At 47.5% G+C, this 15,569-nt stretch overlaps 1 pseudogene; it reads right to left on the bottom strand.

Moving 5' to 3' along the window:
• LOC132567215 (peroxidasin homolog) overlaps positions 1-15,569 on the bottom strand; it is a 92,074-nt pseudogene that overhangs the window by 21,223 nt on the left and 55,282 nt on the right.

The following is a 15,569-nucleotide window of genomic DNA, read 5'->3' as shown; positions in this document are numbered from 1 at the left end:
GCTTACATTCAGCAGAATTTGGTGCATATAGAGAAACAACATTTGTCATCTTGGAAGGCACTATTAGTGCCAAAAAGGATTGCTTTGGTTAGTTCCTCCACCAGAAGGGCTACCTGTTAATGATTTAATGACAGATATCCCCGTGGTTTGGCATTCGTGCAAATATGCTCTATCATATGCTTACATTTGGCAGAATTGCAAAATTCGGTGCATTTAGAGAAACAAAATTCGCCCTCTTGAAAGGCACTATTAATGCCAAAAGGGCTTGCTTTGGCTAATCCTTCCATTAGAAGGGTCACCCGTTCATGATTTAATGCCAGATATTGCCCGGTGTCGCATTATACCTGTTCCATTCATGTCCACAACTAATCCTTGCTGCACATGTTCCTGGATCAATTGTAGGGTCCTTTCAAAGATCTCACCAGCCCGGGCTGTCTCAAGGGTGTACGGATCCCGTGGATAACGGAAAAGGGCAAGCAGCTCGTTAGGAGTTTTGGGCCTTCTATTCAGAGATAATTTTTAGTAAGTAAAGGTTTTAACTGGCAGGAAGTCATTCAAAATTTTCCCTGCATTATTTCATTCACTTCTATTCAGGGCTCTTTTTCTAGCAGGAGCTCCTCTGAATATTAGGCCATGCCCCCCTGATGTAGCCAATCCTCGTGGAGCTTACAATAGGCCCTGTACTAAAAGCCCTCTAAGCCGGGGTTGGCCAACGGTAGCTCTCCAGATGTTTTTTTGCCTACAACTCCCATCAGCCCCAGCCATTGGCCATGCTGGCTGGGGCTGATGGGAGTTGTAGGCAAAAAAACATCTAGAGAGCTACCGTTGGCCACCCCTGATCTAACCTCTTGGAGGAGTGGCTACATCAGGGGGGCGTGTCCTAATACGCAGAGGAGCTCCTGCTAGAAAAAGAGCCCTGCTTCTATTTAAGATCCAGGAGGGTGGATGGGAGGGAAAGAATCAGTTCAAGGGATTCTTTTTGTTAACCCAAGCAAGGTATACCCTTTTGCCTTTTCCCACCAACCAGGCCCCTGAAGCTCAGATCAAGGTGGCTGCAGCACAGATCCAGGATTCAACCTCTGTTGCCTCCTACACAACTGGTGGCTGACAGTGAGCCAAGTCCCTGTGGCGTATCAGCACCCTCCTGATGGTTCCCTTCCCAGGAACCACAAACTTTCCCACCTAACAACACAAGCTTCTCACACCCACACAGAAGTTGCTGGAGTGAGTGACTCAGCATGCCTAGATGCTGGGGGATGCTACATCACTCTAAGCAGGTATAGGTGTTCACAGGGGAGGAATTCTAGAAGGAGCTCCGTTGCATGTTAGGCCACACTCCCCTTGATGTAGCTAATCCTCAAAGAGCTTACAAGGGAGAGCCAGTTTGGTGTAGTGGTTAAGTGCATGGACTCTTATTTGGGAGAACCGGGTTTGATTCCCTCCTCCTCCACTTGCACCTGTTGGAATGGCCTTGGGTCAGCCATAGCTCTGGCAGAGGTTGTCCTTGAAAGGGCAGCTGCTGTGAGAGCCCTCTCCAGCCCCACCCACCTCATAGGGTGTCTGTTGTGGGGGAGGAAGGGAAAGGAGATTGTGAGCCGCTCTGAGACTCTTTGGAGTGGAGGGCGGGATATAAATCCAATATCTTCATCTACCTCACAGGGTGTCTGTTGTGGGGGGGGGGGGAAGGGAAAGGAGATTGTGAGCTGCTCTGAGACTCTTTGGAGTGGAGGGCGGGATATAAATCCAATATCTTCATCTACCTCACAGGGTGTCTGTTGTGGGGGGGGGAGGGAAAGGAGATTGTGAGCCGCTTTGAGACTCTTTGGAGTGGAGGGCGGGATATAAATCCAATATCTTCATCTACCTCACAGGGTGTCTGTTGTGGGGGAGGAAGGGAAAGGAGCTTGTGAGCCGCTCTGAGACTCTTTGGAGTGGAGGGCGGGATATAAATCCAATATCTTCATCTACCTCACAGGGTGTCTGTTGTGGGGGAGGAAGGGAAAGGAGATTGTGAGCCTCTCTGAGACTCTTTGGAGTGGAGGGTGGGATATAAATCCAATATCTTCTTCTATCTTCTTCTTCTTCTTCTTTTGTAAGCTTTTGGAGGATTGGCTACATCAGGGGTGTGTGTGGCCTAATATGCAAAGGTGCTGCTGCTAGAATTCCACCCCTGGGTGTTCATAGAATCAAAGAGTTGGAAGAGATCTCCAGGGTCATCTAGTCCAACCCCTTGCACAATGCAGGAAACTGTTATCTTCTTGAATGGGATGCCTCTCTTCATCTTAACCTGGGAACTTCCCCCCCTCCCTCTTCCTTCACATGGCCTTCCATGGAGACACATGTTTCTGGAGGTCTCTTCTGTATACACAGTGCCCTCATACTTCTGCACACATGGGGCTGGACAAGGTGACTATTTAGGTTTGCCAAGTCCAATTCAAGAAATATCTGGGGACTTTGGGGGCGGAGCCAGGAGACATTGGGGGTGGAGCCAGGAGCAAAGTTGGGACAAGCATAATTGAACTCCAAAGGGAGTTCTGGCCATCACCTTTAAAACACACACGTTTTAAATGCCTTCCCTCCATTGGAAATAATGAAGGATAGGGGCACCTTTTTGGGGGGCTCATAGAATTGGACCCCCTGGTCTAATCCTTTTGAAACTTGGAGGGTATTTTTGGGAGAGGCACTGGATGCTATGCTGAAAATTTGGTGCCTCTATATCAAAAAAGAGCCCCCTCAGAGCCCCAGATACCCACAGATCAATTCTCCATTAGACCCTATGGGAATCGGTCTCCATAGGGAATAATGGAGTGTCCAGCAGACATTCTCCCCCCCCCCTTCTAATGACCGTGAAGCAGGGGGAGGGCCCCCAAACCGGGGGATCCTCTGCCTTAACATGACAGAGAAAGGCTGATATGTGGAGCAGGGTTAAGGTACAAAAACCTCCACGAAAACCAGCTTTAACAGTAAAGAAATTTAAGTGTAATTTACAAAAATACTTCTAACGAAACTAAACATATCAAAAGTGAAGCAAATCACACTAAAGTGACAGAACACTGACCACACCTGTACTCATAGTACTTAAGTCTTTAAGCATGACATTTCTCGAACTGAAAATCCGGGCTGTGGTGAAAAAAGGTCAATATTCAAACGGAGTGCGGCGCTCCAATCTTTTTTTGGTGAACAGATGAGTAGATTGATGTAATGCAGCAAGGCATCAGAACGTGACAGAGTTGCGCTATTCTCTCTGTTTCACATAGTGCTTCAACGAGCTTCAAGAGTACATTACTAAAATTCTTTCCTAGGAGAGCAACGCTTCAATATTCTTAGAGATCTAAGTTGCACTTAAATTTCTTTACTGTTCGTTTTAACACTTTATTAATAACATATGGTTACAATATTTAATTGTCTCTTTTCTATACTAACCCATATGATATTTCAACTCCCCCTCCCTCCAATATTTGACTTCCCCGAAGTTATAAATTTAAATTCAATTATAAAGGTACCGCTAACCAATCAAAGTTCAATACTATTCTTTTCTCATTAATACTAAAAAATTGTCCAATCTCTTTTTATATTCCACTCTTTCTCCATATATCCTTTAAATTTCTTCCACTCCTTTTTGAATATATCTAAATCGTAGTCTCTTAACGTTTTAGTTAATTTGTCCATCCCACTCCATGATAAAACTTTCACAATCCAATCTCATTTCTCTGGTATTTTTCCCTGTTTCCACAACTGCGCATACAATGTCCTAGCAGCTGAGAGCAAATACCAAATTAAAGTCCTGTCTTCCTTTGGAAATTTTTCTAATTGTAATCCAAGCAAAAAAGTCTCTGCAGTTTTCTTAAAGTCATAACCCAAAATTTTGGAGATTTCTTGTTGTATTTCACAAGTCCACCGCATGTGAAAGAAAGAACCTTCGTGTTTTCTATATTTCCAACATCTATTAAATTTCTTTACTGTTGAAGCTGGTTTTCGCGGAGGTTTTTGTACCTTTACCCTGCCCCACCTGGGGATTGGCAACCCCAGGGGTGGAATTCTAGCCGGAGCCCCTTTGCATATTAGGCCACACTCTCCTGATGTAGCCAATCCTCCAAGAGATTAGAAAAAAATAGCCTTGTAAGGTCTTGGAGGATTGGCTACATCAGAGGTGTGCGGTCTAATATGCAAAGGAGCTCCTGCTAGAATTCCACCCCTGGGCAACCCTATGACCATTTGTGATAGGGAAAGCACTCTAGATTAGGCTTCTTTCTCCTCTTTTGGCAGCAAACTGAATGTAAACTAAATAAATGTCAGTTTACCTTTTTTTGCAGTTCCCTTCTTGGAAGATTTATTTACTGCACAAAGCATCAGGCTTCTATGAGAGGGTAAAACTCCGCTATATTAGCCAAAAATCCCAATAGAAGGACCCGTCGCCCGTACGTCTACCTGGGATGTGAATTAGTCTCCAAGGCAATCTTACTTGCTGAACAGTTCAGTTCGGGTGGAATTGATCGCGTGGTCCACACTGCTGATGGCCTCCTGGATCGAGGTGGCGACAAAAGTGTCACCGCTACGGACAACGTTGGTTGCTTTTTAGAAACAGGGAAAGACAACCATGATAGTTAATGATGCAGTCCTTAGAGATGTTCGCGGTCTGTTCTTCAGACCAACATATTTCAAACACACGAGCTCTTTATCAGTTTGCTAGAAGAAGAGTGCAGATTTATACCCCGCCCTTCCCTCTGAATCAGAAACTCAGAGCGGCTTACAATCTCCTATATCTTCTTCCACCACAACAGACACCCTGTGAGGTGGATGGGGCTGGGAGGGCTGTCACAGCAGCTGCCCTTTCAAGGACACCAATCTCCTATATCTTCTCCCTCCATGACACCCTGTGAGGTGGGTGGGGCTGAGAGGGCTCTTCCAGAAGCTGCCCTTTCAAGGACAACAATCTCCTATGTCTTCTCCCCCCACAACAGACACCCTGTGAAGTGGGTGAAGCTGAGAGGGCTCTCACAGCAGCTGCCCTTTCAAGGACAACAATCTCCTATGTTTTCTCCCCCCACAACAGACACCCTGTGAGGTGGGTGGGGCTGAGAGGGCTCTCCCAGAAGCTGCCCATTCAAGGACAACAATCTCCTGTATCTTCTCCCTCCACAACAGACACCCTGTGAGGTGGGTGGGGCTGAGAGGGCTCTCCCAGAAGCTGCCCATTCAAGGACAACAATCTCCTGTATCTTCTCCCTCCACAACAGACACCCTGTGAGGTGGGTGGGGCTGAGAGGGCTCTCACAGCAGCTGCCCTTTCAAGGACACCAATCTCTTATATCTTCTCCCTCCATTACAGCCTGTGAGGTGGGTGGGGCTGAGAGGGCTCTCCCAGAAGCTGCCCTTTCAAGGACAACAATCTCCTGTATCTTCTCCCCCCACAACAGACACCCTGTGAGGTGGGTGGGGCTGGAGAGGGCTCTCACAGCAGCTGCCCTTTCAAGGACAACCTCTGCCAGGGCTATGGCTGACCCAAGGCCATTCCAGCAGCTGTAAGTGGAGGAGTGGGGAATCAAACCCGGTTCTCCCAGATAAGAGTCCGCACACTTCACCACTACACCAAACTGGCTATCTAGCTTACAACATGTACTTGTCACAGTACTTAAGCATGAAAGACCGTGCTTTGTTCACACCCTACACTTTAAGATCTGTTTTCCCTTCTGTATGATTGCTAGGTGCTGCTGTTTCGTTTGCACCACACATATTTCCCACATAGCCTACACACACACACACACACACACACACACACACACACACCAGGGAAGGCTACACTGATTTTTAAAGTCTCAGAGCAAAAGTCCATGCATTTTAATCACAGCAAATGGCTGTAGAAGAGGAGGAGGAGGAGGAACAGAAGAAAGAAGGAAGGAGGAGAAGGAAGGAGGAGGAGGAGGAGGAGAAGGAAGGAGGAGGAGGAGGAGGAGAAGAAGACGAGGAGGAGGAGGAGATTGGGTTTATATCCTGCCCTTCACTACCCAAAAGAGTCTCAGAGTGGCTTACAATCTCCTTTCCCTTCCTTTCCCCACAGCAGATACCTTGCGAGCTAGGTGGGGCTGAGAGAACTCTTCCATAACTGCTCTTGAGCAGAACGGCTCTGACAGAGTTATGACGGCCCAAGGCCACTCCAGCAGTTGCATGTAGAGGAGTGGGGAATTAAACCTGGTTCTCCCAGATAAGAGTCCAGGCACTTGACCACTACACCAAACTGGCTGTCTGTGTAAGGATGGGAAAAGCCACACGTCAACTCGCTCATAGAAACCAACAAGCGAAGAACAAGATTTGTCGTACCGATGACGGTCAGCTGCATAGTGCTGGAGGTGAACCCAAAGGTATTTCTGGCGATGCACTCGTATCTCCCTTGATCCGCCTTCCCCAGATCTCGGATGGACAGCGTCCCTTCTCGGCTGATCCGGAACTTCCCACTCTCTGTGATCTGAATGCCTTCCTGTTATGCAGGGAAAGATTTTTCTGAAGCTCGCGTGGAATTTGACTTAAGACGCAGGGGTGACTCAGAAGAACAATTTTTGCTCAAATTAGCGTGAGAATAAAAGAGTTGTCTGTTTTAGCAGATTACCACAGGTCAAGCCAGTCTTGTGTGCTGGGCTTTTTTTGTAGCAGGAACTCCTTTGCATATTATGCCACGCCCCACCCCCCATGTAGCCAATCCTCCTGGAGCTTACAGGAGCCCTGGACGAAGAGCTCTGTGAGGATTGGCTACATCGGGGTGTGTGGCCTAATGTGCAAAAGAGTTCCTGCTACGAAAAAAGCCGTGCTTGTGTGAATGATTTAACTATGTTTTGTGTCTCAGAAAGTCAGGACAAAACCAAATGTCTGTTAATGGGGCGTCTGTCAAGCCACGCACAAGGTCAGTCAGCACATCCAACTCCCCTGAAAAATCAGCAAGCGTATTCTGAGCATTTAAGGCAGGGGTGTCAAACATGCGGCCCGGGCACTGAATTAGGCCCCCAGAGGGCTCCCATCAGGCCCCTGAGCAACTGTCATCTACTTCCTTCTCTCTCTCTCTCTTGCTTCCTTCTGCATCACAGCTCACTTTGCCAGGCTTCCTCAATCGCACAGGAGCTACAGAGCAAAACTTCAATTGTCTCCATTGGCTGAGGCTCCTCCCCCTCCTGGTCCCCTGGGGAAGGAAGGAAAGAGCCAGAGCTTCCTTTGCCCAGTTCCCTGGATCCCATGGGAGAAATACAAAGAAAGCACCTTTAAGACCAACAAGTGCTAATGTTTTAAACATGTTTTAAGTTAAAAAAAAATAAAACATTTTAGTAGTGTTTGTTTCCTTTAAAAAGTTTATGTCTCTGGTACCTAATCTTAAATAGGTACACATGGCCCGGCCCAATACGACCCAGCCCAGCCCAGCAAGGTCTCATATATGTCAGATCCGGCCTTCGTAAGAAATGAGTTCGACACCCCGAATTTAAGGGCTAGTTCACACAGACATTGTTCTTGGATCAGTTTCAAACAAGCACAGCAAGCCATTGTATTTAACTTATGCGGCCACCAGATGGCACTAGAGGTATGTGCATGAAAGTTTGCATTGTGAAGTAAACCCTTTATCTCATTATATATCCTAACCCATCTTCCACGATATTTCAATGTGTTCTTTTTTTTTTCCTAATGACAAACTCAAATGATGTTTATATTTGGGTTACATGTTTAAATTAAACCTCTGAGAAACTAATGCCCTCGTTTAAAACCCAGAGCTAACATGACAACAGGTTCAGTCTGCTATTCTGACTTATATTGTCCCTTGTTGTTGCAGCCGAGTTAACATAAACTAACCATCACCAGACCCCAAATTGTGATTCGTTTAATCTGCTAACAAACATTTCCATGATTTTGCATACTAATTCACTGCCCACTTTCTCTATATTTAGGACTGCTTGCCATTCCATCCTATTGTGTGATGAAGTGTGCTTCCAGCAGACGAAAGCTTACATTCTGAATAAAACTTTGTTGGTCTTAAAGGGGCTGAGGGCTACGACTCCATTCAGAAAGAAGCAAGAGGGGAAAAAATCGGCCCTTTATTGGACGCATATTGGTCATAAGAACATAAGAAAAGCCATGTTGGATCAAGCCAATGGGCCATCCAGTCCAACACACTGTGTCACACAGTGGCCAAAAACCCCAAGTGCCATCAGGAGGTCTGCCAGTGAGGCTAGAAGCCCTCCCACTGCGCCCCCCTCCAAGCACCCAGAACATAGAGCATCACTGCCCCAGACAGAGTTCCAACAATATGCTGTGGCTCATAGCCACTGATGGACCTCTACTCCATATGTTTATCCAATCCCCTCTTGAAGCTGTCTATGCTTATAGCTGCCACCACCTCCTGTGGCAGTGAATTCCGGGTGTTAATCCCCCTTTGGGTGAAGAAGTATTTCCTTTTATCCGTTCTAACCCGACTGCTCAGCAATTTCATTGAATGTCCACGTGTTCTCATATTGTGAGAAAGGGAGAAAAGTCCTTCTTTCTCTACCTTCTCTATCCTGTGCATAATCTTGTAAACCTCTATCATGTCACCTCAGTCGATGTTTCTCCAAGCCAAAGAGCCCCAAGCGTTTCAACCTTTCTTCGAAGGGAAAGTGTTCCGACCCTTTAATCATTCCAGTTGCCCTTTTCTGCACAAATGACACGATGCTTCCACATGGAAGTTTGGCAGCTCTTAAACAGCCAACACAGGGCTTATTCCGCATGAGGGTCCTTCCTTTTTCACGTTGCAGAACTGGCACTTGCAACAGGGATGCCGCATGGCATCGGGTACTCTGTTTCTTCTGTATTGTGAGATGAGGTTTCCCCAGGGCTTTTTTGGTACCAGGAATGCCTTTGCATATTAGGCCACACCTCCTGATGTAGCCAATCCTCCAAGAGCTTACAAAAAAAGAGCCTTCTAAGCTCTTGGAGGATTGGCTACATCAGGAGGGTGTGGCCTAATATGCACAGGAGTTCCTGCTATTTAAAATGCCTTGGGTTTTTCCATTTCGCAGCAGATGTAGATGGCACTGAGCCTCCAGTGCTGTTATGATGCCATGGTCACGATCAGAGTGGCCAAACTGTGGCTCGAGATCCACTTGTGGCTCTTTCACGCGTATTGCGTGGCTCTTCAAGTCCCCCTGCCCCATTGGCTGGCTAGGAGAAACCATTTATCTCTTTAAATCACTTCTTGAAATCATCTGATGACTTGGAGAGAATGCATTTAAAGGTGCTCTCTTTTCACCTCCACCTCCCTCTGCCCCATCTATTTTCCTCCCTCCCTCCCTCCCTTCTTTGTCTTGCAGCTCCAAAACATCTGATGTTCCTGTCTTTCAGCTCTCAAACATCTGACATTCATTCTATGTAGCTCTTATGTTAAGCAAGTATGGCCACCCCCCCGGTCACGATCCTGCACTCAGTTTTAGAAAGAAACTCTGGCACACACCTAGTGCTGCTCAAAAATAACACGAGGCCCCGTGTTTGCATAGCACCGCTCAGGGGTCATTTTGTAGAAAAAGAGGTGGTGGAGCTCATCAGCACAACGCATTTGCATATGCCGTACACCCCTGACATCATCGAAAGGTGGACCAAATTATATCAGCTCAGCATCTACCTTAAAATGCTTTCAGAACTATACTTGTCATAATAAACCTTTTCCCCATCACACTTTTTAAATTAAGAACACAAGAGAAGCCATGTTGAATCAGGCCAGTGACCCATCCAGTCCAACACTCTGTGGCACATAAGAACATAAGAGAAGCCATGTTGGATCAGGCCAGTGGCCCATCCAGTCCAACACTCTGTGGCACATAAGAACATAAGAGAAGCCATGTTGAATCAGGCCAGTGGCCCATCCAGTCCAACACTCTGTGGCACATAAGAACATAAGAGAAGCCATGTTGGATCAGGCCAGTGGCCCATCCAGTCCAACACTCTGTGGCACATAAGAACATAAGAGAAGCCCTGTTGGATCAGGCCAGTGGCCCATCCACTTCAACACTCTGTGGCACATAAGAGAAGCCATGTTGGATCAGGCCAGTGGCTCATCCAGTCCAACACTCTGTGTCACATAAGAATATAAGAGAAGCCATGTTGGATCAGGCCAGTGGCCCATCCAGTCCAACACTCTGTGTCACATAAGAACATAAGAGAAGCCATGTTGAATCAGGCCAGTGACCCATCCAGTCCAACACTCTGTGGCACATAAGAACATAAGAGAAGCCACGTCGGATCAGGCCAGTGACCCATCCAGTCCAACACTCTGTGGCACATAAGAACATAAGAGAAGCCATGTTGGATCAGGCCAGTGGCTCATCCAGTCCAACACTCTGTGTCACATAAGAATATAAGAGAAGCCATGTTGGATCAGGCCAGTGGCCCATCCAGTCCAACACTCTGTGTCACACAATGGCCAAAGAAAAAAACAAGGTGCCATCAGGAGGTCCATCAGTGGGGCCAGGATTTTAGAAGTCCTCCCAATGTGGCCCTCCAAGCACCCAGAATACAGAGCATCACTGCCCCAGACAGAGAGTTCCAACAATACACTGTGGCTAATAGCCACTGATGGACCTCTGTGCCATATGTTTATCCAGTTACTTTCTCCTATGTGGCCACAGTGGCATGATGAAGATTTCCATCAGTCTGCTTTCTATGTTTTGGTTATTCTCCCATTTTTTGTGGGGAAGAATATTAGAAAGTTTGTCAAATCTTAGCATTCAGCAAAATTCTTACAGGAGGGTTGAACAATAGAGCCCAGAAGCAAGTCTTTTGGGGAGAGGGATAAGAAAGAAAGAGCAAAATAAAATTTAGAGGTTCTGGAGCGCCACTCCTGTGAGATCCTGCCCCAAATGAGGCCTGCATAACTCCAGTGCCCCAATAACACCAGTGCCCCCAACATTGCCAGGTAACAGCCAAGAATGTTGTTTTAAGTGTCCCCCATCTTCATACTAGCATGCAGTTGGTGCAGCCAAAGCGAGCTCTTAGGTGACCTTAAAGATTGTATAAGAACACAAGAGACCAGGAGATCCCAACGATATGTAGGCCTCAAGCCTTTGGGTCTTCAAAGTGAAACTTCCGGGTGATCACTGCCCTTACCTTGGCCCACGTTATGGTGGGCTGTGGGTCCCCTTGGGTGGCACAGATAATGTCTATGTCCTGCCCAGTCTCTGCCACCATATCTTGTGGTGGGTGAAGGAACACTGGAATCACTGTTAGAATGTAAGAATATAAGAACATAAGAGAAGCCATGTTGGATCAGGCCAATGGCCCATCCAGTCCAACACTCTGTGTCACACAGTGGCCAAAAAACCCAGGTGCCATCAGGAGGTCCACCAGTGGGGCTAGGATACTAGAAGCCCTCCAACTGTTGCCCCCTCCCAAACACCAAGAATACAGAGCATCCCTGCCCCACACAGAGAGTTCCAACAATCCACTGTGACTAATAGCCACTGATGGACCTCTGCTCCATATGCTTATCCAATCCCCTCTTGAAGCTGGCTATGCTTGTAGCCACCACCACCTCCTGTGGCAGTGAATTCTGGGTGTTAATCAGCCATTGGGTGAAGAAGGACTTCCTTTTATCCATTCTAACCCAACTGTTCAGCAATTTCATTAACATAAGAACGTAAGAGAAGCCATGTTGGATCAGGCCAATGGCCCATTCAGTCCAACACTGTGTCACAAAGTGGCCAAAAACCCCAAGTGCCATCAGGGGGTCCACCAGTGGGGTTAGAAGCCCTCCCACTGTGCCCCCCCCCCCACAAGCACCAAGAATACAGAGCATCACTGCCCCAGACAGAGAGTTCCAACAACAGGCTGTGGCTAATAGCCACTGATGGGCCTCTGCTCCATATGCTTATCCAATCCCCTCTTGAAGCTGGCTATGCTTGTAGCCGCCACCACCTCCTGTGGCAGTGAATTCCACACGTTAATCACCCTTTGAGTGAAGAAGGACTTCCTTTTATTCGTTCTAACCCGACTGCTCAGCAATTTCATTGAATGCCCACGAGTTCTCGTATTGTGAGAAAGGGAGAAGAGTCCTTCTTTCTCTGCCTTCTCCATCCCATGCATAATCTTGTAAACCTCTATCATGTCACCCCGCAGTTGACGTTTCTCCATGCTAAAGAGTCCCAAGCGTTTTAATCTTTCTTCATAGGGAAAGTGTTCCAACCCTTTAATCATTGTAGTGGCCCTTTTCTGGACTTTTCCTGCCCTGTTAGAAGAAGAAGAAGACGACTGCAGATTTATACTCCACCCTTCTCTCTGATTTAGAGACTCAGAGAGGCTTACAATCTCCTATATCTTCTCCCCCCACAACAGACACCCTATGAGGTGGGTGAGACTGAGAGGACTCTCACAGCAGCTGCTCTTTCAAGGACAACCTCTGAAATAGCTATGGTTCACCCAAGGCCATTCCAGTAGGTGCAAGTGGAGGAGTGGGGATTCAAACCCGGTTCTCCCCGTTTCACCTTTAGGGAAGAAAGGGTGGAACTTATATGAGAAACATCTTGAGAACAGCCAATCAGGGGGTTTGGCTGTTCCCAAGACGTTTCTCATATAAGTTCCAGAGGAAACATGAAGCTGGAAACCCCCAGGAAGTAGAATGTCACATGCAAACATACCTCGTGGTGTCACCCAGAGCTGCACCGGAAAGTTCCGGACACCAATAGCGCTGATGGCGTGGCACTCGTACTGGCCTTGGTCATGAAGGGCCACTCGGACCACCCTCAGGGTGCCGGTGGAGAGGATGCTGTGTCTCCGGTCGCTTGGCAACGGCCCACCTAATAGCAACAGTCACATGTTGGGGAGGGGCTATGGCTTAGAGATGAAGCACATGTTTTGCAAGCAGAAAGTCCCATATTGCTGCGACCCCCTAGCTTGTAATGGGATGAGCCGGAAGGGGTGGAGCCTCTAGATACAGAAGGGTGCGGTAGGGAGCTCTCCCACCAAGCTTTGGTCTACTAAATGTGTTATCGCTGCCTGGTCATATTGAGCTGGTATCTCGTCTAGATAAAATTGAATTGATCTCCATACAGCCTGGCCTTTTTTTATGTAGCAAGAACCCTTTGCATATTAGGCCACACCCCCTGATATAGCCAATCCTTCAAGAGCTTACAGTAGGCCCTGGAATAAGAGCCCTGTAAGCTCTTGGAAGATTGGCTACATCAGAGGGGTGTGGCCTAATATGCAAAGGAGTTGCTACTACAAAAAAAGCCCTGGATTCAAATCACATCTGGAGAGAACTGCTACAGTGCCACCACAAATATAGTCCAAATACAGCATTTAATATATTGGCTGTTTTAAATAGTTTTAATGCAGTAATTGTAATTGTTTTTAATGTATTTCATTTTGCCTATTGGCTTTGTTTGCTACCCTGAGTCTGCTTCAGTGAGGAAGGCAGTTTATAAATAGGAATGAATGAATGAATGTTTGGAAAGCAGAGGAGGGAAACGAGACTGCCTCTCCTGGGAAACTAAAATCTTAATCATTGGCTCTTTGTCGCCTCTTGTTTCAGGTAAGGTAACTATGCTTTCACACGCAGTAAACAATACACTTTTGATCACACTTTCAATCCACTTCCAATGAACTTTGCATAGGGTTTTTGCTGCGTGAAATGGCCACATCTACTTGCAAGCAGTCGCTGAAATGGATTGAAATAGCATCATTCAGCTTGTGTGATTTGCGTATGCTAACTGGTAAGGGAGGAAGACTTAAGCTGTTAATTGTAATTTTAGAATTATTGATTCAGGGCTGCAGAATCAATTAGGAAGTTCACCTGGGGCCCTTATTTTGGAAGCCGGAGGGTTCGGCCGGTGACTTCTTTGCCCGCCCCCAAGAGGAAAGAGATGGACTTTGGGGGCGGCACGCTGCGAAGGAGTTAATTCTTTGGCCTTTAAAAGATCACTGTGCTGTTGTGTTACTGAGGCCTACGTTTTTGTTACACGATACGGCGCTAAGTGAAAAGGAAAAAGGTTTTATTCTGTTGGAATTATTCACTCCAAGTTCTGATGGCCAAAGGCACAGACAGCTTTAAAAAGGGGTTTCGATAGATCCACGGAGGATACATCCAGGCCTCAGATTCAGCAGGCGTTCGCAGCAGCGCAGCACCTGAACCTTCCTCTCCCTCCCCTCACCTTGTCCTCTGAATATTAGGTGCAGCTGCATAACAATCCCTGCAGAGCAGGCAGCCAGCCAGCCACCAGGGGTTTTGCCACGCCCCTAGCAGCCCTCATTAACCCCTGGAGAAGACCACACCACCCTTTCTCTGCTTCTTATGTGATTTTGGGTGGCGGGTGGCTTCCTGGCCTTTTGACTGTGGGATAGGGTTGCCAAGTCCAATTCAAGAAATATCTGGGGACTTTGGGGGTGGAGCCAGGAGACATTGGGGTGGAGCCAAGATCAAGGGTGTGACAAGCATAATTGAACTCCAAAGGGAGTTCTGGCCATCACATTTAAAGGGACGGCACACCTTTTCAATGCCTTCCTTCCATAGGAAGTCATGAAGGATAGGGGCACCTTCTTTTGGGGCTCATAGAATTGGACCCCCTGGTCCAATCTTTTTGAAACTTGGAGGGTATTTTGGGGAGAGGTACTAGATGCTATGCTGAAAATTTGGTGCCCCTACCCCAAAAACAGCCCCTCCAGAGCCCCAGATACCCGCGGATCAATTTTCCATGATTTTCTATGGGAATAAATCTCCATAGGGAATAATAGAGTTCCCAGCAGACATTTCCCTCCCCTCCCCCCGCTTTCTGATGACCCTGAAGCGGGGGGAGGGTCTCCAAACCGGGGGATCCCCTGCCCCCACCTGGGGATTGCCGCCCTGAGCCACTTGTGGGAAGGGCGGGATATAAATCCCAAATAAATAAATAAAATAAATAAAAAAATTGGCAACCCTACTGTGGGAGGTGGACTCAGGAGAGCCCCTGGAGAGCGAGGCCTGCTTGGGCTGGCTGGATCTCCAGCCAACCCAAACAGGCCTCGCTCACCTGGGGCTCTCCTTTCTTGCATCAGGTTGCTTTTGGCTGGGGGAGGGGCATATGCCAATGAGTTGTGCTGGCGAGTTGCACCACCTGTTTTTCTACAAAACAACCCCTGGATTCATCTATCGATGGCTACTAGCCCTGGTGAATGAAAGGAGCCTCCGCGCTTAGAGGCGATCAGCCTCTGACTCCCAGAGCCAGCAGGCAACACGAGGGGAAGGCTTTGGTTGTGCCAGGCCCCCCCTACAGCCCCTTGCTGTCTATGCACATATAGACAGAAGCAGACACTGAATGATTCCGTAACTGCCTTTTAATTTCATCTTGCCTTTTAAAACTTGGAGGCAGCTCAGCTGCTTTTCAGGGAGTGGAATGAGGGCCCCGGAGCCAAAACCTAATCCCTCAAAAGCAGCCGAAAACCAATTAAGCTTCAGTTAGAAGTTTGGTATTTGTGCTCTGCACAGCCAGCTGATCTTTCTGGACTTCTAACGGAGTATTCATTTGGACAAACGGAGCCCCGTGGCGCAGCGTGGTAAAGCTGCAGTGCTGTCTTCTGCTCACGACCTGAGTTCGATT

Source organism: Heteronotia binoei, chromosome 2 (genome assembly GCF_032191835.1).
Source record: "Heteronotia binoei isolate CCM8104 ecotype False Entrance Well chromosome 2, APGP_CSIRO_Hbin_v1, whole genome shotgun sequence".
NCBI classification, from domain to species: Eukaryota; Metazoa; Chordata; class Lepidosauria; order Squamata; family Gekkonidae; genus Heteronotia; species Heteronotia binoei.
The sequence above is the reverse complement of the archived record's forward strand: the minus strand, read 5'-3'. Positions and strand labels throughout refer to the sequence as shown.